This window comes from Vulpes vulpes, chromosome 15 (genome assembly GCF_048418805.1).
Source record: "Vulpes vulpes isolate BD-2025 chromosome 15, VulVul3, whole genome shotgun sequence".
Classification (NCBI taxonomy): Eukaryota; Metazoa; Chordata; class Mammalia; order Carnivora; family Canidae; genus Vulpes; species Vulpes vulpes.
The window spans coordinates 40,797,431-40,821,208 of NC_132794.1; the positions used below are offsets into that span (position 1 = coordinate 40,797,431).

Sequence of the window (23,778 nt, forward strand, 5' to 3'; positions counted from 1 at the left end):
CATCAGGCTCTGTGTGCATGGGGAGTCTGCTTGAGCTTCTGTCCTTCTGCCACCATCCACACTTGCATGCGTGCGCTCTCTAAAATAAATAAATCTTTAATAATAGTAATAAAAGAATAAAAGTTATTTTGTCAGAGTCTTTAATGAAGGTCAGTGTAGAATCTCTTTTATTATAAAAAGTATGAGACACATGAATTCAGAGGCTATGAATTAAGGTTAATAATCCTTAAGACTGTGATAGTAAAGTCATCTATTCTAGTAACTGAAGTGTAATAAACATAGTAAGTGTATTCAGGTAGTAGAATGGAAGGAGCTCTTAACTGATGGATGTCAGCTGATCTGGGTCTTGGTTCTGTTTGTCACTTAGTACATGTTCTTGAAGGACTGAAACTCTTGGAATTTTTAAAAAAAATTTTTTTTTAAAAGCTGTGTATGAGAAATAATACCTGCCTTGCTTTAGTACAGGGTGGTTGTGAGGATCATGGAGAATTATCTGAAAAATTATAAAGTGCCATACACAAGTCATTATTTTATAGGCAAAGAAGCAGGCTGTCAGTAGAATATGCTATGTAAGCATGCCAAGGGAGAAAAGCTGATGGTCCTCAACATTGTTGAAGCAAGAGAAAAGCCAATATCATAAACGAATTTGATATTTTAAATGGAAAAAAACCCCACTTTAAATGTCCCTTTTCTAATTGAAAGGTGGTATACTCAAAAGATCAATGGATGCGTGGGTGGCTCAGTGTGTTAAGGGACCAACTCTTGATTTCAGCTTGTGTTATGTCTCAGGGTCCTGGGATGGGCCCTGTATTGGGCTCTGTGCTCAGTGGGGCGTCTGCTTATCTCTCTCTCTCTCTCTCTTTCTCTCTCTGCTGCTCTTTTCACTCTGTTTCTCTCTCAAATAAATAAAATCTTTTAAAAAAGATTAAAACACCTATAGGAAACCGTGTCATGTGTTCCTAGTATGTTGTCATACCTCAAATAGGATGGAAAGAGTACCTTCACATGATTTGTTATGAGGATACTATATTGATTTCAGAATTTTCAGCTGAGAATGGAACTGCTGTAAATGAAATATCAATATGTACTGCTAATTTACTGACTATGCTACACATTTCAGAAAGAATACTAAGGATGTCAGCATACTGCTTCCCATAATTTGTGGTGTGCATTCCTTGTGTAAATTAAATCTGCCCCTTAGGTGTCTACTTGGCACTTGAAAAAGGAACTTGGTAGAGAGCCTCTCGGTCCTCACTACCCCTTAAATGTTGCCTCCTGCATATTGTACACGGAAGGGGACATTCCATTTTTATAATGGTACCCCTGTCATTTATTTTTTAATTTTTTAAAAAGATTTCATTTATTTATTAGAGACACAGAAAGAGAGAGAGAGAGATTGAGAGGGAGAGGCAGAAAGCACAGGTAGAGGGAGAAGCAGGCTCCATGCAGGGAGCCTGACGTGGGACTCGATCCCGGGTTTCTGGGATCATGCCCTGGGCTGAAGGCGGTGCTAAACCGCTGAGCCACCGGGGCTGCCCACCCTGGTGTTTTAAAATCCTGAAGTTTTAGAAAATTTGTTTTCTTCATCTCTTCATCCACTGCTTGCTAGCTAAGTAGATAATTTATGTGGTTTTAGTATATACTTTTCGAAATCTGTGGTCATAGAGTTTTGTGCCTTCTGTTTATTTAAAAAAAAAAAGATTTATTTGAGAGAGAGCTTGAGTAGAGAGAGGGACAGAGGGGCAAGCAGACTCCCTGCTGAGTGGGGAAGCCAATGTGGGGTTTGATCCCTGATTACCTGAACAAAGGCAGACGCTTAACTGACTGAGCCACCCAGGTGCTCCGGTGTCTTCTGTTTATATAGAGTTAAATCGTCATAAAAATTTATAGTGCAATTTGAGGTTATCATGAGTAACTTTAAGTAGAATTAACAGAATGCTAAGTTTGTTATCATGGATTTCTACCTCTGCAATGGGAGTACTACACGAGGCACATCTGTCAGAGACAATCAGGCAACTGGGCTTTCTGGCATTCTACTGTTTAGAGAATTGTAGAAACTTCCAGCTTTAGAGATAGAATAATTCTTGGTGGTCATTCTTTCACTTAACATTCCTTGAGCTTCTATTATTGAACATTTCCTACAAACTGAGGATGGAACTTAAAGGTTAAGTTACTGTGTATATGGTCACAGTATGGAACAGTTGTCTCTGGCCTCAGATTCAGCGTCTGGGCCCTCGTTCAGCACCCCCTGCAGCGTGTTGGATATCATGCCAGGTGCTGAGAGCACAGAAGTGTCTAAAACATACTCTTTGCCATAAAGGATATTGTTGGGAGGCCACCATAGGTCCTGAGCAATCCTGTGTGTTCTTGATGGTTGTGTCAAGAAAGTGGGGCCCTGAGCACTCTCTGCCTTGGGCAGCAGCGGCCATGCAAATTGGGGTAATGTGTCCCCCAGACAATGCTCAGGCTTGCTTCCAATCACTGTAAGAGCAGTGATCCTAAGCTTAGTTCCTTTCTTGTAACACAGTCTGTAGCTTGTGTTATGGTGCTTGCACGATGTGACTTTGAAATCGCCCTCTGGGATGGAGAGGTGAAGGGAACCAGTGCAGATGAGCATGGAGCTTGGGCTACTACTTTTGCCAAGAACAATCAAGGCCTTGGTGTGTGATCCAGGAGTCTCCTGTCTTCTGCCAGCATCCGTGAGGCAGCGATAGGCTAACTTTCTATCTTTCAGACAAGATAAGCTCTCAGCTCCTGAGTAGTTCTTGGCAAATGCCACTTGTGAGGTGACAGAGATGAGGAATGAACAATCAGTTTGACATAAGAGGCACGGAGTACTGCAGGACAGTCCAGGGAGAGCACCCAGTTCAGCTTGGAAAGGTGAGGGAGGCTTTCCTGAGCGCATGGCTCTTAAACTGATCATACTAGACTGTATGTCTGTTGAGGGTAGCTCTTTTCATCTTTAGCATATGGCATACCACCCAGCACAGGGTTCACAAGTCTGAAGCCTGCAGGATGGATGACTAAGCCGTTGCTTATGGTTACTGAGTGTGATGTAGTGCATCAGAAGGGCCATGTGTCTGCTATTAGAGTTGTCTCCTTTGTAAGACCTGAAGTCCTAAGAAGATAAGCTTCAGTGACATGCACCTCACTTTGAGGCCTGACAGGAATCTATTTCAGCAAATGAGGAAAGCGGTTGAGTTGTAGAATGTCTTGTATGTGAACTCATTTACTACTAAGTGACATGAAGGACCACTTACTTTGGGGGGCTTTTTATTATTTCCTAATACTGCTTAGATTTTTCAGGAGAGTTGCAAAGATAGTACACAGTATTTCCATGTACCCTTCATCTAGCTTCTCTTAGCGTTACCACCTTATATGACCATAGTACCATTATCAAAAATAAGAAATTAACATTGTTATATTACAGACTTTCCCCAGTACCCCGCCCTCCCTGCCTCCACTGGTGTTCTTTTTCTATTCCAACTTAGGATACCAAACTGCATTTATTTAACTGCTTACTTTCTGTTAAATTTTCCATCTTTTCTGGACTTGACACTTTGAAGAATAGTGGTTAGTTAGGTATTCTGTAGAATGCCCATCAATTTGGGTTCCAACCATGTTTTCTTATGGTTAGATGGTAGTTATAAATTTGGGGGATGAGAATGTGTACCTTTCTTGTTGTGTCATATTAGTGGACACGTGATATCCCAACTTTTGGCTTATTATTACCAACATTAACTTTGATCACTTGATTAAGATGATATCTGCTAAGTTTTTCCAGTATAAGGTTACTTACCATTCTCTTCACTAGAAGCAAGGGACTAGCTCCTACTCATACTCAAGGGGGTGGGAATTAAGCTTTACCTGCTAGAGAGGGGAATATCCAGGAATTTTGGGTGCAAGTTAAAGCAATGGCAATAAATTAAAAATATCTTAAGGGAAATATTTTGAGGCCCTGCAGATATATTTTTCTCCTTAAGGGTTTGGGGGAACTGGTTCTCTAAGAATAAGGCCAAGAATTGCTTGAGATAAGAGGTGAAGCTGTAATGACCGTATACTTGACCTTTTTCATTTATGGTTTCTTGCAGAGCTATACATGTTTATATAAATGTAAATTTTAAATGGCACTATTTCTGTGTCACTGACCCTTGTGTCCATTTTTTTGAGGAGTAGTTGTATTTGTATTAAACAGATAGGGTTAATGAAGGTACATTTGTGAAACGAGGTAAAACACAGTAACTGACTTTTGATTTATTTGTCATTAATCAGTTACAAAATGCTAATTTTATTTCCTAGTATTTGTTGGCTACCAAGTAAGAAGGTACGTGTGTGGGTGCATCTATGTGAATGATAAGCTGCATTCCAAGTGACTTGTATGCACTTGTCTAATATCCACTGGTCAGAAAAGATTCATTTAAAGTTGTGTCTTTTATGCAATATCACAGTGTCCCCTGCAATCAGAAGGTGCAGCTTTCCAAAAGTTACCCCTGCAGGAGTTGCTAGAGGAGAAGGAGGCCTGTTTCAGTGAGCCTGTACCCATCTCTGCACATACCAACTATTTGGCTTATCTCCCTTGGAAGTTGGGATAATTCTAGGGTAGCCGTTAGGGAGGAAGTGTTGTCCAAACAGGCTGGTCCAGAGAGATGTGTTTTTATGATTCATAAGGGGAGAAACATCATGACATTTATTCCTTATTGTTGTTCTTAGAAACCCCATAATCTTTTTTTTTTTGTAAGAATTTATTTATTCATGATAGAGAGAGGCAGAGACACAGGCAGAGGGAGAAGCAGGCGCAGGGAGCCTGATGTGGGACTTGATCCCAGGAACCCCGGGTCACGCCCTGAGCCAAAAACAGGCACTCAACCACTGAGCCACCCAGGTGCTTCAGAAGCCTTGTTATCTAAGCATATCTTTGTTTAGATATTGGAGTTTGGTAATAGAAAGTCTGGAGTAGTAGTATTTGGTGCAGTGCTAGATATGCTTAAGGATTTGTAGCATTTAAAACATTTTGTAAAATCCTTAAAAAATATGATTGAGATTTGTTAGTGGTTTGTAGTCCAACTGCATTTGATCATTGTGACTGAGATTTGGCTTTTGGACTATATGTTATTTCTTTGCTCCAGAACAGATTTTAGCGATGAGCTATTCTCAGAAATATTTTCACTTTATTTCCTACTCCCCTCCCCAGAGTACAGTGTTTCTAGTTGTTGGGGTCCTCAGAATAGGGTTTATGTGGGAAGGGGATAGGGCCTGAGTGCGGAGGGAGTGATCTTGTAGCAGTTGGCAATGGAGAAGGCAACATTGTCGTGAAATCTATGAGGGCCAACTTCTGGGTTAGGCCGAATAACCGAATAACCGTTAACCATCGTACTTTGCCGGGCTGGGGGTAGATGAGATACAGGCATAAACAGGTGGGTTACGGTTGTTTTTATTTATGGAGCATCTGGCTGGGTATTTGGTACTTCACGTAGAACATTTTAATTTCCAAGTAACCTTGTAAGAACAACATTAGACAAATTTCCAGATGAGGCAGATTAAATTTAAGGAAGTTAGATATTTTGCCTAATGTCACATAAAGAGTATAGGATGGAACCATAGTATGAATATTTGTCCATCTGTCACTTGTCCATTATTATTCTTTATACTGAACTGTTGCTCTCTACACACCACTGGCTGTGCAGCACTAGGCTCTATTGGTAGATTGTGTAAAAAATGAGTTCTTTCACTGTTTGAGAATAGTTATTTCCCGCTGCCTCACTTTGGAGTAAAATAACAACACACACACAGACATACACCTTTTGGCTACTTTAAAACACAATGACCTTTTTGGATAGTTTGGCACCTTCTGATCTTGTCACGAGAGTGGAAACATTAACCTTATTACTAGCTACTTGTGTCGTTTAAAACTGAAAACCCTGGAAGAGAGAATACGGACTCATTTGATCTGACTTGTATTATGACAGAAGTACTCAGGACCTCTAAGATAGAAATTAATTTTCCTTGACGGCTGGTAATTATTATCTCAAGCAAAGAAATTACTTTGTGTTAAGCTGTGTATGCTGTGTATGTATACATGAAATTCATCTGCTTTATATTAGGAAACGTGACAAGGCAGCACTGTCCTTAGTATTTTTCACATTACCTATTGGATTCTTATTTAGATATCTTTTCCCCATAATCCTGGGGAAAAAACCAAGAGGGATTGCTGCCAGAACTTGGAGGAGCCTTAGAATCTGTGATTGTGTAGACATGCATAAACCCAGGGTAACCTCAGTAGCCCATGGAGTGTTTTTTCAATTTGAGGATTCCTATTTTAGGGTAGAGAGTACTTATTTGCAAAGTGTTTCTGAACCCCAGGTTAGTCTTTTTTGAGTTTTGACTGGAGGCTCTAGTGATAACATTTTTTTAGGGTTGGGTAGATTTAACTATATGTGATATATAATGTCAATGGTATTGCAAGTTAGTAATGTTCACACTTTCCTTGATGATCTGCTTTGCATATGGTATGAATGGGATTTTGGAACTAAGGAAATTGCCCATACCTTGACTTAGAGCAGGAGGTAGTTTTGGGCTCTCTTAGTGCACAGAGATGATGAGAAATGGGCTGGGTTGTGGGGCAAGTCTTATCTTTAGACCGCTGCCTCTTTTTTCCCTTTTCTTTCCCATTTAAGTTCTGGATGAGCTATTGTAATGCCCGAGGCTTTTATGTTCTACTCATGTATGTATTGTCTGCCCTCCTGGTACCGCTCCCAGGAAACCCATACGTGAACATTTAAGATTCCTATCTTGTGCTCACATTGTATCTGGCCATCAGGCCACAGATGGAGAAATTGGAGGGAACGTTGCTTGGGAGGCAGTCTACTGGAGTGTCCATGTGTAGGACTATTCCAGGGCACCTTTCTAGAAGTAAAGCAATAGGTAAAGTGAAATCATTTAAGAACAGGCTGCTCAGTAAGGTCTTGTCAAGTTGTACCATTCCCAGTGCACTGGTACTTGAAGGGTATGCTGCTAACAAAAAGACATTATTAAATACCTGCTGTGTAGGAGTGTGCATGTCTGTCAGCTATGCAGTATAATTTCTAAATAAGAATTTGCCGCTCCCGATGTAACTTTAAAATCCTGTGTCTTCAGCTCTGCATGTTTGATATCCTAGTACTTCCTCTCCTCTCTGCCTGGTTGCGATGAGCCATACTTGTTTACTGTAGTGTCATTGGAAAAACAAACAAACACTAATTCAGCCAGAATATCTTAAATTTTCTTCCCTGTTATCTTTAAGCTTTTTTTTTTTAACACTCAAAATTATAGCAAAAAGGGATCCCTGGGTGGTGCAGCGGTTTGGCGCCTGCCTTTGGCCCGGGGCGCGATCCTGGAGACCCGGGATTGAATCCCACTTCGGGCTCCCGGGGCATGGAGCCTGCTTCTCCTCTGCCTGTGTCTCTGCCTCTCTCTCTCTCTCTCTCTCTCTCTCTCTTTCTCTCTCTCTCTCTCTGTGACTATCATAAATAAAATAAAAATTTTAAAAAAATTATAGCAAAAAAATGAGTTTCTTGTTTTGAAACCCAGAGAATAGTTTGTCATTACATAACAAAGTCCTAGCTAGAACAAGTTAGTGTTCCCCTCAATAGTTTCTTCTAATTCCAGTTTAAAATCTCCCGTGTTGCTCCTGCTATCCTACTGACCAGCGTTCATAAGGAAAAATATACAGCTCCACGTGAGCTGTTTTTTTCTTGATTACTTAAGTTGCCCCTTGCCTCTCTGCACTGCCCTTTATGATTCCCTAGCGTGCCAGATTAGCTGCTTCAGTTGAGTAAAGCTGGTGCGTTCTGCATCTTTGGTGTCTTTTTTCCTCATTCTTCAAAAGGCAGCATAGAATGCTCACTCTGAAGACCACTTTAGGAAGCATTTGGTCCAAATCTTTCACTTCTTACTTGGGAAAACTGAGGCTTCTATTGGTTGGGTTTTAACCTAAAGCTCTAGATACTTGGAAGCAAATCGCTCAGATAAGTCTCTTTTCCAGATGTTCATAGACAGCGCAGTGTTTGAGTCATAGCAGTAGACACTCCTCCTATTATGACAAATTCTTGTTTCATTTCCATGCCTTCTTGACTGCGTATAATTTTCTGAGCTGTTAATTTTAGTTGTTTCTGGGATATTCTAACCAAAATTATAGATGTTTAATCTTTCTTTTTTTTTAAAGAATAGGAGAATGAATTTATTTTAATCATTTTATTATTATTTTTTAAAAATAAACTCTATACCCAGTGGGGACATTGAAACTCCTGACTCTGACTGAGCCAGCCAGGCATTCCAAATTATAGATGTTTAATCCTTGTTTATCTACTTGTAATTAATTTCAATCTTAGATCTTGGTTTCTTGATCATTGTTGAGACAACAGAATAATGGAGTGGCATTGTGCATGTCTAAGCAGCAGTGTTTTGCAGCCTGCCTGTGCCCACTTGGGTTAGAAAAAGCTACTGCTTACATAACTCAAGCCAGGAGTCAGACTATTTGGCAATGTCTGTATGGAATCAAATGCATGTGTTAAAATAGCAAAGAATACCTTTGTAGCTCCTCTAGATGGCAGAACAATTACAACAAATCTACCTTAGGATTGTTCCAAGAAGCATAGAGAGGGAAGAGCATTAGGAGAGATGGGGTGAAAAGGAGTTTTCTAGCCAGTAGGGCTCTGTGCTTTCTATCTGGACCCAACCAAGTTTATGTGCTCTGTGTCTTTTACGTGTTTTATGTCTTGAGGTTTTATCTAAGATCTTGTTTGAAACAATGTATCACTGCTTAAAAAAAAAAAAAAAAAGAGGATGCCACAGCTCAAAAAAATCTTGATTTAAGATTAAACCAGACTCAATAAAGCCATTTGTCCACATGCCCTCAGTACTTCTAGAGACAGTAGCTGGCTGTATCCTGGCTGCATCCCAACACACGTGGATGAGTTCTAGAGCAATGCTGGCCTAGTTGGACACTTTCTTACTTTGGGTTCTATCATGAGGATGCTGTGCAGCATAGGCTTTAGCCTTTATTCCTGGTTTGAAAGAGATCATCATTGTTGACATAGATATAACAGATTAATCTGATGATACCGTGGCTTTTAAGCTCAAAGGAAATTTGGCTATGTACTTGCATAGATTTATTCTTTTTATTTTTCACGCAGAGAGAACACAGAATAAATGTAAAGTATTTAAGTATGTCACTTCCCCTACTCTTTGAATGAATCAGAAAACTGACTGTAGTTAGTATCTTTTCAATTTCTCTTGCAAAATGCTTATTCAAAATCTTCTGTAATCACTTTTTAACAGGCCAATTTAGATCCTTTTGGACAACTTCATTCTTATTGGGATAATTGAACTGGAAACTGACTTTTGCCACCCAAAGGGCACATTATTCAATGCAGCATGTATATAGTAATAAGCAGTAAATAGGAAGGCGTATGTATTCTGATGCCAACAGTGTAACCTCAAGCTATGGTTTGTGAAAGTGGTAATGTTTTCTGATTGATCTGGATTCTTGAATTATTTTACTAATGCCTCCAATACCATGTGCAACATGGAGGATAGCAGGATCTTCAAACAACTGTTGACAATAAACTGGTAGTTATTATCCAGTACATAAGACTGTATAAATGCTTTAATAATTCTCTAATACACCATTGTTTCAAGCAAACTGTAACTCTAGGTGACAAATGTCAGTTTGGCTTGTAGTTATTCATGGAGTTACCATTTTAAAAATCTGTATATAGGCTGTGAACCTAGGAGGCTAAGACACAAATGATGGGTATTTTGCATTGAGGCTATAGCATCTCATCAGGGTTAAATTACACATGTGTTCAACGTAGAAGAATTGGTGGTTTTGATTTGTCCTTTGCAGCTAGAGCTGCCTAAGAGGTAGAGGAGAGATGGTCCATCTATGTATGTGCGTTTGTAAGAGGAGCTCTCATGATGTCTGCTTTGTTGAGGCCTAATTCCCAATGTACTTTTATTTTTGCAAATTTTTGCTGACTGATAGAACACAGCAATTCTGCTTATTAAAGAGCTATTCCTTTTATTTTATGAACTAAGTTTTCTTAAAAGGATCACCAACCCCTTCCTGCCTGCATGATATCATACTATTTTTTGTGCCATGCACTAATTAATTTATGTCATGAGATCACTGTACAACTTAGGAGTCCCTTGCTCATTTGGAGAAATTCATTACCATTTTGAGAGTAGTGTCAGTATTTCTCTGGGGACCAGGGTGAAATTTTGCACCAGTTCTCCCTGATTCTCTACATTCCTTTTCCATCGTTGTCCAGTTGCTTACTGCTACTTTCCTTCCATTTTATCATCTGTGAGTTTTATTAACACAATGTTTACTTCCTCTTTTCAATTATTAATGAAGTAAGCTATGAAATGGCACTTTCATCTTGAGTAGTTGATGCTGTAAAAGTGACAAATGCAATGAAAGCATCCTTCTCTAATTCGGTTTCTGTCATGTGTCTCTTTAGTGTCTCTGTGACATGACTTGAAATGACAGTGCTCTTGTCTCTTTGCAGCTTGTTCACACTGAAAGGATATAATCATCTGTTTGATATCACAGCCACTTCCCCAGCTATAGACTTGTGATGTCATAAAACCAAAGATTATTCTCTCTCAGCAGGAAGAAACCCAAGAGGAGATAAATCTCCATGATGAACCATCATCCTTATTCAAATTTGATCTATTCATAAAGAAAGTTAACCATGAGGAGGAACAAATACGTTGGCTAGTTGAGATACCCTTTTGACTTAAGCTTGAAAAACTTTACCATTGTACTGGAATGAGAAAAATTCATTCAAAAATTCTAAGTCAAAATTTGAGAATTAAAATAATGCAGGTATCAGTAAATGCTTTTTTTTTTTATTGAGTTAAAAATATTGTGTAGTGCCAGTCCCGTTAAGTTAAATGTTTTCACTTAAGAATAAATTTTAGGTATATTCCTAATTTCACATGCAAAATTATGTTGCTTGTTATTTCAGACAAAGATGACATACCAGTCTAAAAAAAAAAGTCAACAGAGACACTAAATGGATATACTTTATTCTGACCTGTATGACTTTTATGTTCTCATGGTGTAAGCCAAAAGTTTATAGCTTTTGAATGATTTGAAGTGAGCAGAATCTATGAATATACTAATAGATATAATTGTAAAGATATGGTTGCTAATATTTGCTTCATTTCTATGAAAGAATCCAACATAACACAATCATGTTACTTTTATAATATAATACTTTTACATAATATGTGAGCATTAAATACATTCTAAATTATAGAAACAATTAGGCAATCACCAAATACTTCCTAAGAATATTCAAAATCTCTTTAATTATTAAATCTATTAACACAAGGGAAAAACTCCCATAAATAATCCAAATCTTAATCTTAATCCAGTATCTAAAAGCATAAAATTCCTTATCTATTTGTACTCGTGAGATGCTGGCTTTGAAGCAATTTTCAATATTTCAACACATCATTAACAAATGATGTGTTTAAAAGTAGTAAATGTGCTGCCTTCACTTTTTTCACTAAAATGAAGAGGAAAATGTAGATTATCCCAAATTACTGTAGAATGTTTTTTTTTTTGAAAGCTGTTATTTAAACCTCAGTAATTATTATTCAGAATGCATTATTACAGAGAAAAAGCCCTTGATTTAGATAGGAAGGAAAACAAAAATAAATTGGGACTGAAGCTGAGGATAGTATCTGTTTGTCCATCATTGTCATCAGAAGTTATAGAAGCAGAGTCCCCAAACTGGTGTACATTCCAGTGAGTAAATAAAATTCATTAGACTTCATGAGTGTAATTATATGCCCTTTTCAGTTCTGTTTACTGGAAGCAAATGGTTTGAGCATAATGTTGTGAATCTCCTTTTTTTTGCCCAACTTAATTAAAAAAAAAAAAAAGGACTCCTTAATTATTGAGGTGAAACAGTGATATTTTTCACTTATAAAACATAGGCCTATTTTCTAAGCATGTCAGTTACCAAGTATGATATCATAATAAGGATAAAAAAGATGAAAAGAATCCTTAAGGGTTCAGGTAAGTCTGTTTGTAGGTAAAAACCAATACTTTTTAATTAGGGCTGGTATACAAAGGAAGTATTTTGAAATGAAGATTTTTCTCTGAAACAAACTGGCACATTATCCCATCACTGTATGTAAATTGCTGCTTTCCTTGGTACTGGAAAATGATAAGTAAATTCTGTAATGAATTCAGATGCAAAAGAGGCTACTTAAGGTTCTTTATGGATGGTTCTGAAAAGAGTGAAGGGATCATGTAATTCACTCTTAATTAGGCTTTAAAAAAAGTAAGACTTTAGTGAAATGGAAGAGAAAAATTTCAAACTTGACTTTTTTTTTTTTTTTTTTTTAGACAGGCACTGAATTACTTCTGATAACTTTCCTTGTAGTATCAGATCATATCTATTGTTAGGTGTGATATGCTTCTATTGTTTCTTTTACCTCTTGTTTTCTAAGGTAATAGAAATGTATTATTTATTTTAGGGCTTCTTTGTAAAAAGATTAAGCTTTGAACTTTTCCTTTTGAATCTATATGCAAACTAATATAGTTGGATTTTGCCCAATATCTATGTAGGGAATTAAAAATCTGACTATCTTTTCTGTTTTTTTTTTTTTTAAATACATATTATATATATATAAAAGACAGTCTCTGGAAGTCTCAATACAGAGTAATTTCTAGGGAATTTCTAAAAGGCACTTATACCCTTTAAAATTCTTTGATGGCTCCAGTAGATTTTTATATTTTGCTCCTTGGACCATTGATCTGAGTTAAAAGCTTTTGAGGTATTAAAATACCAGACATCTTTTTGTTCTGTTGTTAAATCAGAAAAATGCCCTTATTTAGTCTGTTACAACGATATGCCCGGTACTATTAGGGTAAATTAATCCCATTCACTGCAGTGCTATACCATAGTTTGCTAGAGATTGCTTTTCTCTGGTGTGAATGAGAGTGATATCACAGCTTTTCTTGTTTTGTAATGATAAAAATCAGTTACTGAGCTTTATTCTCTTGCATTAATAGAAATATTAAAAATGCATTAATATTTCTTTGTTTTACCAAATGCTCTGGGAAACCAATTTCATTTGAATATGTTTGGTATATAGCATCTGTGAATGGCTCTTGTGCCCCATTCAGGGCTCTCTTCATGCATTTTTTTTCAAGCTCTTAAATAAAACAAAATTGGGATTTAAAAAATGAAGATAAAGATGGGACCTATCTAGTGAAAAATGAATGAGATTTTTGGGGCTGTTTTAATCTAGTGACGAATGAGTAGTTTATGCAGCATAAGTAAAAACAAGTGTTTACCTCAGAAGGCTCAGATCTGCATAAAGCTAAAAGGGAGGATCACATGAAATTCAGATCTGCTGGCTCATTCACAGCATCAGCACATTAGTTTCATTTGTCAGGATATAAAGTAACGTTATAAAATTAAATCTTACCTGGCAGTGGTGTGTTTGAAGCTCAGTAATCTAATTCTGGCTGGAAATAGTAAGCTTCGGTGCCTGAAATCCTTTTCTACTTTCCCTGCATGTTTTCGTTCACCACTGTGGTTTCTTGCAGTGTCTCTCGAGCTGTATTCTTGGTAATCCTGGAGCATCAGCTAAGACAGCACACGATAGATAGATGAAGGTTCCATGTGGACAGGATCATAGAGATAGAGGGTGACTTTTGCCTTTCCTTATCCAATACCAGCAGTTGATCTGACCACAGACAACTTGAGTATTCAGAACTTATTAAAAATTCATTGAATGTTTCAGCAATGAGAAATCTGGGCCCTTTGTGTAGATGTCTTTACCTTCTGGAAAAGTTCTGCTGTCCATCGTTCAGAATTACACATGCCCCCAGATCAAGTTGCTTTAAAAAATTACGCTGACCTGAAGCCCAGCTCTTCTCTGGCACTCTCTGGCTTTCCTCTACCAACTTTTCAGTCCTTTGGCTTCATTTTTGTAGAGGACGAGGGGGTTTCTTCTGCCTTCCTTGCACCTCTGCAACACATAGTTCTGGTACGCTGGCTTGTGAGGAGGGAGGGAAAAACCCGAAGGAGGTATCGTCTCTCCGGACAGTGAGCATACTTGGCATGAATGAAGAGCTGATAGGAGCTATTCAGACCAGACAGCAAACTGAAGGGATGACGCTTCCATACATAATAAACCCATTAATTACTTCTCCTGATGGACAGCAATGTGCCCTGAAAGGAAACAAGGAAGGGAGCAGATGAGCGCATTCAGTCTGATAGGTGTTCTCTGAGCAGCTTGTTGTGAAGGGAATCCAGAAGAGCTGCAGGTTGTAATGTGGTCCAGGTAGAATAGGCAAGATTTGTTTTGACAGACAGTTAAGTGACGATCTTGCACAAGAAGACGAGAGCTGAGCAGAGGGGAAGTTGGAATAAGGTTCCAAAAAGCTCTTGAGAATGTTCATTTATTCTCCCCCCGTTCGTCCTTTTGGCTGGAAGAAAGGACTCTGTATTTTACCTTTGCATTATTTGCAGACATTCTGCTGAGCTGGTTTTTCATCGTTTTCTCCAAAGAAGGACAATTTTAAAAAGAAAAATATATTGTGAGCTTTTACAAATTTGTAGCAGGGAAAAGGCTGCTTTTTGTGAAAGGCACACCTTTTTTTTTTTTTTTTTTTTTTTAGGCACACCTGTTTTTATGTGTCTTTTGGGCACATGCCTTTTGTTGCTTTGTAATAGAACATTATGAATCATCATTTAGTATAAAATTTTAGCAGCATCTTTATTTAAAAATATTAGATGGAATTCTGAGTAGCTGTGTAAAAGACTAGATCTAAAACTGTCAATTTTATGATGTTTGTAATTCATTTTTTATGTAATGCAAGATTTTTTTCCTTTTCCTATCCTTTCATAGAGTCCTTTTAGGGGTATTTCTAGACAATAAATGCTTTTTAAATGTTTTTTAAAATCACAAACAACTTCAAACTTACACAAGACTAAGAAAAAGGGACGCCTAGGTGGCCCAGTAGTTGAGCATCTGCCTTCAACTCAGGGTGTGATCCTGGAGTTCCCGGACTGAGTCCTACATCAGGCTCCCTGCATGGAGCCTGCTTCTTCTCTCTCTGCTTCTGTGTCTCTCATGAATAAATAAATAAAATCTTAAAAAAAAAAAAAACTAAGAAAAAATAATGTATGAACTTTCATAAACCCATTACCCAGATTTACTAATTACCAAGATTCTTGCCATATTTGCTTCATTTAACTTTTTTTTTTCTTAGCTGAGAGGTTTTAGAGCAAATCTCATTCCCCCCTGCATGTTAGCACACATGGACACCTTCTCCCTTTGACCACTGTGCCATTATTGCACCTAACAACACTTATAATGAGCAGTAGTTAAGTTGGGAGTTAATTGTTAGTAATTCTTTGGGTCAGATGGTGTCCAGCCTGCTTCAGGTTTTTCATGCCTCAGGAACTGTCTCTTGACCTAGGTTTTTGAAAAATTAGATTCTATACAAAGTCCGTGTATTACTTATAGTTGTTAGGCATTAGAATTTCAGACACTAACTTAGATGATCACATGTGATAAAGAAATAAAATTTAGTTTTAGAGTAGTCTTCCATATATGCTTACAATATGAATCTCTACATAAGAGGACATATCTCTAAGATATTTTCTTGAACCTTTTCCCCATTAACATTATGCAAGATAATAAGTGAAAAGGAATGTGAGTTTATGTGGCTATGATTGACTATTGGTGAGGTCCATTGCTTTTTGCAAGCTTTTCATGATTTGTCCTGGGGTATGTAGTTCAAAATTCTGTCCCCAAGCTATTGAGGCTACTACCTTTTGGGCTGGGCAAATTTGATGAAATACATCCCAGGGTCAATTCTACTTTATTGCTAACAAAAACCATCTTGCTTATTCACCTTATCAAACACAATAGAGCATTGTTATATAAATAGCCCAAGTTTCAAACTATTGATTACTGAGCCATGTTTCAGCATGAATGTGACTTCAAGTTCTGTGAAGATTGAAAGATAGAGAAGTAAAAACCAAATGGGGCCAATGACTATGATATTATATAATTACACATAATTATAGAAATTATTTTATAATTTAACATTAATGTCAGATTTTTCCTTTCCTATGAATTTTTATTTTTCTGGCACTCTCAGCTCCTTTCTGAAAAAGTAGAGCCATTTGGCCATCTACTCAACTTTTTCAGGAATGTAGTAATATAGGATCCTGAAATTACTGTGTGCTGCGCTGTCTCCCACTGAAATTGATTCTCATTCAGATTTTGTTTCTCTCTGATCCCACTTCTTTTTTTCTTTTCTTTTTTTTAATGAAGAAGCTATTTTAATTTTTTTAAAAATAGATTTTATTTATTTATTCATGAGAGATACAGAGAGAGGGCTAGAGACACAGGCAGAGGGAGAAGCAGACTCCCTGTGGGGAGCCCAATGTGGGCCTGGATCCTGGGACCCTGGGGTCATGCCCTGAGCCAAAGGCAGACACTCATCCCGTGAGCCCCTCAAGGGCCCCCACTCCTTTCTCTCTTGCCATCTTTTAGGTTGGCTAGATGAAGGAGAATGGGGAAGGCAGAATATGGGGAGCCATTGAAAAAGTGTGGATGGGGATTATAGCCAGGTTCAAAGGTATTGCTAGGGAGCATGCTCCCAGTTTTATGGAGGGCTTCAGAATACTGCTCTCCAAAGGTTTTTGGAAGGAGGTACATACCTGACTCCGGCCCCTGCTCTGTGTCCTGTTAGCACACAATTGTTTGGTAGTTTTGTGTAGCACTTACTGTGTTCTCAAATGATCCCTTTAAAAGCCTGTATGAAGAGGAGATCTGTGAGCCGCAGTTTCAGATCTCGGACACATCCGTGGTGCTGTCCATGGACAACAGCCGCTCCCTGGACATGGATGGCATCACAGCTGAGGTCAAAGCCCATTATGAGGACATCGCCAACTGCAGCCAGGCCAAGGCTGAGACCATGTACCAGATCAAGTACAAGGAGCTGCAGACATTAGCTGGAAAGTATGGGGATGACTTATGTTGCGCGAAGACGTAGATTTCTGAGATGAACTGGAGCATCAGCTGCCTCCCGGCTGAGATCAAAGCCCTCAAAAACCAGAAGGCTGCCCTGGAGGCTGCCGTCACCGATGCCGAGCAGTGCGGGGAGCTGACCGTTAAGGATGCCAATATCAAGGTGGCCGAGCTGGAGGCCGCCCTGCAGCGAGCCAAGCAGGACATGACCTGGCAGCTGCGCGAGTACCAGGAGCTCACGAATGGTCAAGCTGGCCCTGGACATCAAGATTGCCACCTAATGCAAGCTGCTGGAGGGTGAGGAGAGCCAGCTGGAGTCTGGGATGCAGAACATGAGTTCGTAACATATGAACATGTGTTCATACGAAGACCACTGGCGGCTTCTCAGGTGGCCTGAACTTGGCTTATGGGGGCCTCACAAGCCCTGGCCTCAACTATGGCCAGAGCTCCGTCCAGTCCAGCTTTGGCCCTGGCAATTCCTTCAGCCACGGCAGCATCTCCAAAGCCATGGTTGTGAAGAAGATTGAGATGGGAAGCTGGTGTCTGAGTCTGACATCCTGCCCAAGTGAATAAGCCACTGTGGCCCTCCCAGCCTCCTTGCTCTTGTGGCCCCCATAAAGCCTTTGGGGGAAGGAGCTGTGCAGGGGAGCCTTGCCTTAGAGACCCACCTAAGGTCCAGCCCCAGTCCTCAGCCTACCCTTAGGGGGAGTCTACTGCCCTGGGTACCCCCTCTTCTTGTCCATGCCCCCAACCAAAAGCCAATTCAAGTGTCTTTTCCCAAATAAAGCCTCTGATGGCACTGCCAGTCCACCTCCCCACCCCAAAATTAAAAGCCTGTCCTCTCTTAAATCTTGCCGAACAAGGAATATATGTGCTTTATTACCTATATAAATGCTCTATTGAAAGTTTGATAAAGAATTACTGACTGTGACCATTACATATAGATAAATTGAATGGAAAAAGGCTTCTTTTTTCCTTTCTAAGTTATCTCTAATTTTCGCCCTTGATCATGTGTAATGCAATATCAACATTAGGTGGGCATTTTGTAAATCTGCAGTTTCTACTATAGGACATTGTATAGTTGGTGACAGAGTGGCTGTAGAGGAAACTAGACTAATAGATTATGAGTGTATTTTGGGTATAAGCGCTGACTTGATTTCAAATCATTTTTCTCCCAGCACTAACTATAAACTGAATAGAAAAACTCAAGCAGTGGCTCAAGCAGTGACCTTGGAGAGTTCCAAACCAAAAAAGCAGGTGTACTTCAGCCATTGTGTGAATCATTTTTCTCCAAAAGCATTGAGTCATCCCTGTAAATATTATCCAGATATCTGATTGGTCAAGTTGCTGGTTGGACAGATGGCTTATCCCTTCCTGTCTTCCCCTCCCATATGAGGGAAAGGAGTGAGTGTCTCAGGGAAATGGACTTTATATTCTCTCTGATGCATATAATAAAGCAGTTTTCTTTTGTTCACATGTCTCAATTCCCATCTCCCATTTTTGCAACCATCATATTTGATCTAAACTCCTGTTTCCATCATAAATTTGACCAAACAACTTAGAAGTTTCATAGGCTTCATAGGATTTTAAAATCCTTTTTTGTATAATAAGATTGATTATTTTCACCCTCAGAATTCATCCTTGTATGAACATTTGGTCCACACCTAAGAAGTATGCTTACAAGTGTTTTTGAGTATTTGCAAAATTCTAACAGCTTTTATAAAGAAAAGAAAAGTCTCCTCTTTATGTTCTCTAGTTCTTAAGTTAGTAGGATTTGTGGTTAAAGGTTTCTTCTGTAGCTACTACTTATCTTTAGGACAGTTTAAATATTTGCAATCTCAACTGAATGTGATTATTTTAGTTGATAAACCAAGAAAAAGTTGCACTATAAGAGAGTATTGTAGAATCTTGCAATCTCTAAAATATATTTTTCTTGTTGCCTTTGTTAAAGACATCAAATCTTTGTTGGCTTACTTGGGTCATTCTAGATCATTTTAGCCATTTAATTGAAATAACTGCTAAATACTTCCTGATTCCTTATAGGTGCACAACACTACTAGGTTCTTGGAACATACAGTACATCTACTTTCACAGCCTTGATGCAGACTGTTATTTCTGTTTTATACAGGAGGAAACAGATGTGAAGAGCTTAAGTAACTTGACTTAATTCATAAAACATTGATCTGTGATATGAATCCAGGGAAGGTGGTTCCAGAGCCCAGAATCCAGAGAGATTCTTTACTGAGAAAAAAGCACAATGGAGATTTTCTCTTTAAGTGTGAGACTCGGAGAAGTTTGAAAGAGTGGTGGCTCTCTGGGCTCACCAGCTTTCTACCAAAATGAGGTCTGCAGTTTCAGAGACACCAGAACACTGGTGGATGATGCCAAGAGTTGACTATCTTTGAGAAAAAGATACTGAGTGTAATATAGAATGAATGCTTCCTTCGTGCTCAGAATTTATAAAGGGGTGATCTTTTTCTCTACAAAATTGCTCACCTTTTCTCTTATAGTCTCTCAAATAGCAATATGCTTTAGCATACGAGTCCTTTATATTTAGCTAAAAGAATTAAAAACTTTGTGTGATAATGAGGGAATACAAACCAGATTTATTGGCGTTTTATGATAAAATTGATTATTAGGAAACCATTGCTTTCTTCAGATGTATCTCATCCAGGTAAGCTGACTCCATTTTTATCTTATTTTGACTTTTAAAAATGTCTCATTTTAAAACTTCTTTAGTTCGTTACTCTATGATAGCACTCCCTTGTCTTACCTTGGGCCTTAACCTGTGTCCTGGCGTTTGGCCCTTTACATTTTGCCCTTCAGGTTTTGACTTCCAGTGAACTGTAGGTAACCACTAGAGGTCTCCAGACCTCACCTTAGAAAGCTCTGATTTTATAGGTACACCCCAGTAAGTGGAATAAATATGTGCCCCGGGAGATTAGTTACTGATATTTCCCCTTATATATTTATTAAGTGCTTTTTATGTTCTGGGCCCTAGGCTGTGCTATGTCCTGGGGGTAGATTAAAAAAATGGTAAGGTCCCTGCCCCTGAGAACTCTTCAGTATAGTCGAGACACTGAAGTATAACCACACGGCCACAAAACTGTATGTTGGGCATGGCCACGTCCTGTACTTCTAGATCCCTATTACCAGGGCCCTTCAGATTTCCAGATTTATCAGTGCCACTAATTCTCTTGAACTTTCTTGTCATTCTTCATCTATACTCAGATCACTTCTGCTTTCGTGATGCGCCCTGATGCTGTGTCTTCATCAGTCTGGCAAGGAGCCATTCCCTGGGGCAGCAGGGCTATTTGGCTGGACTCTGGTTTTTGTTTCCTGGTGCCCTTCTCAGCAGCTCTAGGCATCCGATCTTTAGGTAACAACTTCTTACGGCAATCAGCTTCTCCCAATCCCAGGGAACAAAGCAAGCCCCATAACTTAGGGCCTTCTGTATCAATTTTTCCTTTATACCAGAGAAATTTTTTGGAAAGGATCTGTGTCCTGTTTGAATCCCTTGTATGTTAGGGGAGTTTAAATGGGGAAGTGTCTCATGGTAATGTGCTTCTAGACATACTGTGAATGATCCATGAAAAGCCCCTCGCATAGTGCCTGGGACATTGAGGGCAAGTGCCCAATAAATGTTGGCAGTTGTCATTATTATTATGGAATTTAATTTAATTTTAGTGCTGGAAGGGACTTCAGGGTAATGTCCAACCATCCATGTTACACAATATGTTTTAGTGCAATTTTTCCTTTTCATACAAAACAGTGTAACTGTTTGGAGTGGTTGTCTCTTTAGTGGTGTCTGTTCCATTATTAGGAAGACCCAAATTTTGATTCAGTAGTTATCAGTTTAATGGTTACACATTTCACAAGCATTTTTATGTGGATATTTTGAACTAATAGCATTTGTGAGTTTTAAAAGAAGTTAAGGCTGAAATTGGAGAAGCATGGCAATTTGTTAGTCTTTTATCTGTAAGGAAAGTTCTAGAGGGAATTCTGATCATTTAAGATTAGTGACCTATTTTTTAGAAGTGTAGAATACTTGGATACTTAGGTGAACAATTACTGATGAAAAGGTAGCTTGGTTTTAGAAATAAATATACTGGTGACTAGAAACAAGTGGAGGTTGTATTTTAGATTTTAAAAAATATATTATGACAAAGTTTATACCTTGAATTCTGTTTTAAAAACCTTGATAAATAGCTAACTATATAAATAATCTTGGGGCCTTTATGTGAATAGGTCATTTGAGCCAGCAAGAAAAGTATAGGAAGAGACATCAGTTCTTAGAATGGAAGAACTTTGGGCATATTCCAGGAGTTGAGACAGTTTGCATTTAATGTTTTTGTAAATTATTTGAAAGACAGAGTAAAAGAAGGGCCCCAGGATTGGGTAGTATAAGCTGCTTTGGATAAATTCTAGGGTAGAGTTCTATGAGTGAGAAATAGTAGGTGCATTTTTAGTGTGAGCATGAATAAGTGCAAATAATCATAACTGTGTAATGACACGTAGACAGATAAGGGGGGGGAGTTAAAGTTTTTTTTTTTTTTTAAAGATTTTATTTTTTATTTATTCATGAGAGACTCAGAGCGAGAGAGAGAGAGAGAGAGAGAGAGAGAGAGGCAGAGACACAGGCAGAGGGAGAAGCAGGCCCCATGCAGGGAGCCGGATGTAGGACTGGATCCCCGGTCTCCAGGATCACACCCCGGCCTGCAGGTGGCACTAAACTGCTGCACCACCAGGGCTGCCCAAAGTTAAAGGTTTTAGGCAGGGGTATGTCATGATTTGCTATGTTTTTAAAAGATCTCTCTTGAGTCCTGTGTGGGTATGGTAAGAAATTAAGAAATTGGTAGAGCAGTAGGGAGATTATTGTAATGATCTGGGCAAAATATGACAGTTCCTATCTTAACTTGGGCTGCTATACTAAAATACCAGAGACTGTGTGACTTAACACACATTTGTTCCTCATAGTCCTGGTGCCTGAGAAGTCTGAGATCAGGTGCCAGCATGACCAGGTTCTGGTGAGGGTTCTCTTTCTGGCTTGCAGACAGCTGCTTTCTTGCTCTGTCCTCACAGAGAGGATGCTGGAGTTTCCTCTGGGGGCTCCACTGCTGTGACCTCATCTGAACCCAATGCTGCCTCCCACCCCAGGCCTTCCCTCCTAATATCATCATATTGGGGGTTAGGGATTCACTGTAAGAATTTTGGCAGCAAACATTTTAGTCCCTGACCTTATACTAAGGTGGTAACAATGGAAAAGGAGAGAAGTGGATAGATTAGAAGAGTGTTTTGGAGGTGTAAGAGAAATTGCTGATGAATTGGGTGTCGGGGTATGATGGAGAGTAAAGGGTTGAAAATGACTCTCTCAAGTCTGGTTTGAGTAAGAGGTCGGAGTAAATGGTTGGAGATGCCATTTGCTGAAATGGGGGGAAGCCGGAGAAGGAGCAGCTTTGGGAAGGGGAAGATCAAGAGAGAGAATATTGACTAGGATGACTGGATCTGAGAATTCTTACCTTCTCAGAAACTTGAGGCATGTGAAAGAATACAGGCTCTGTATGTGGGAATCCATATACTCTGAAGTGTTACCTTTGTAAAGAAATACTTTTCTGTGTTTCACATGATGGTTTTTCACCTCACTTTGTTTATTATTATTATTATTTTTGTCTCTGCTATTTACACGCAACATGTACTCATTGTAACTTCTCTCCTTGCAGGTATTCCAGGGAGGTAGGAAAGAAACTGATAAATAGTATCTCCCTGAATGTGGTGTGGTTGGAAAAAGCCACTCTAGGAATGAATATCATGTATGCTTCCACTTCTTCTCTAAATATGAAATGTGCTTGAGAACCATTTTCTTAAAAACCTTCCATGAATGGTTTTTGACATGTTCAAATTTTTCTTTTTTAAGATTATATTTATCAGAGAGAGAGAGAGAGAGAGAGAGAACGCACAAGAGGAGGAACAGCAGAGGGAGGGGCAGAGCGAGAGGGAGAAGCAGAATCCCAGGACCCCAGGATCATTACCTGAGTCGATGGCACATGCTTAACCAATTGTGAGCCACCCAGGCATTCCAACATGTTCATATTTCTTTAATGCTTTAAAAACATGTATTGGTTACACAGGTGCTTATACAGGAGGAGCTCTTAGATGGCCCAGGCACCTCATTTTCTAGATGAGAATGCTGAGCATCAGGGAGGTTGGCCTTTACCCAAGGATGCAGATCTTGTGACTGGTTAACAGGAAGTATGTTGAACAGTAGAATCCCTGGAATCAGAATCCCAGCCTATGGTTCTTTCCATGAATTCTCCATACCACTGAATTCTCCATTTCTGGGACCCCTGGGTGGCTCAGCGGTTGAGCGTCTGCTTTCGGCTCAGGTCATGTCCCTGGGGTCCTGGGACCAAGTTCTGCATCGGGCTCCCTGTGAGAAGCCTGCTTCTCCCTCTGCCTTTGTCTTTGCTTCTCTCTCTGTGTCTCTCATGAATAAATAAATAAAATCTTTAAAAAAAATTCTCGATTTCTCTCCTAGGAGAAATTCTTACGAATAATAAGAAAAATGAAATATGTTTTACAAGAAATACATTCGATAAGGTAAAAAAATTATATTGTTCCTGTAGAGAGATTTCATATTTATAATTTGATAGGGTTGATTCTTTAGTTCTGAGTTGAACATTTTAACACCTACAATAACTGCCTTGTTCTAGGCACTGGATGTAT

The 23,778-nt window shown here is 39.0% G+C and overlaps 2 protein-coding genes across 2 annotated transcripts in view; one reads left to right on the forward strand and one right to left on the reverse strand.

Moving 5' to 3' along the window:
- The window catches only part of CHRM5 (cholinergic receptor muscarinic 5), a 78,303-nt gene extending 63,944 nt beyond the window's left edge, over nucleotides 1-14,359 (reverse strand). Inside the window, exon 1 of the mRNA XM_025998400.2 lies at nucleotides 13,492-14,359. The gene's annotated coding sequence lies outside the window, so the exon portion shown is untranslated. The remainder of the gene's footprint in view (nucleotides 1-13,491) is intronic.
- AVEN (apoptosis and caspase activation inhibitor) overlaps nucleotides 1-23,778 on the forward strand; it is a 170,677-nt gene that overhangs the window by 49,664 nt on the left and 97,235 nt on the right. The gene's annotated exons all lie outside the window — the stretch shown is intronic.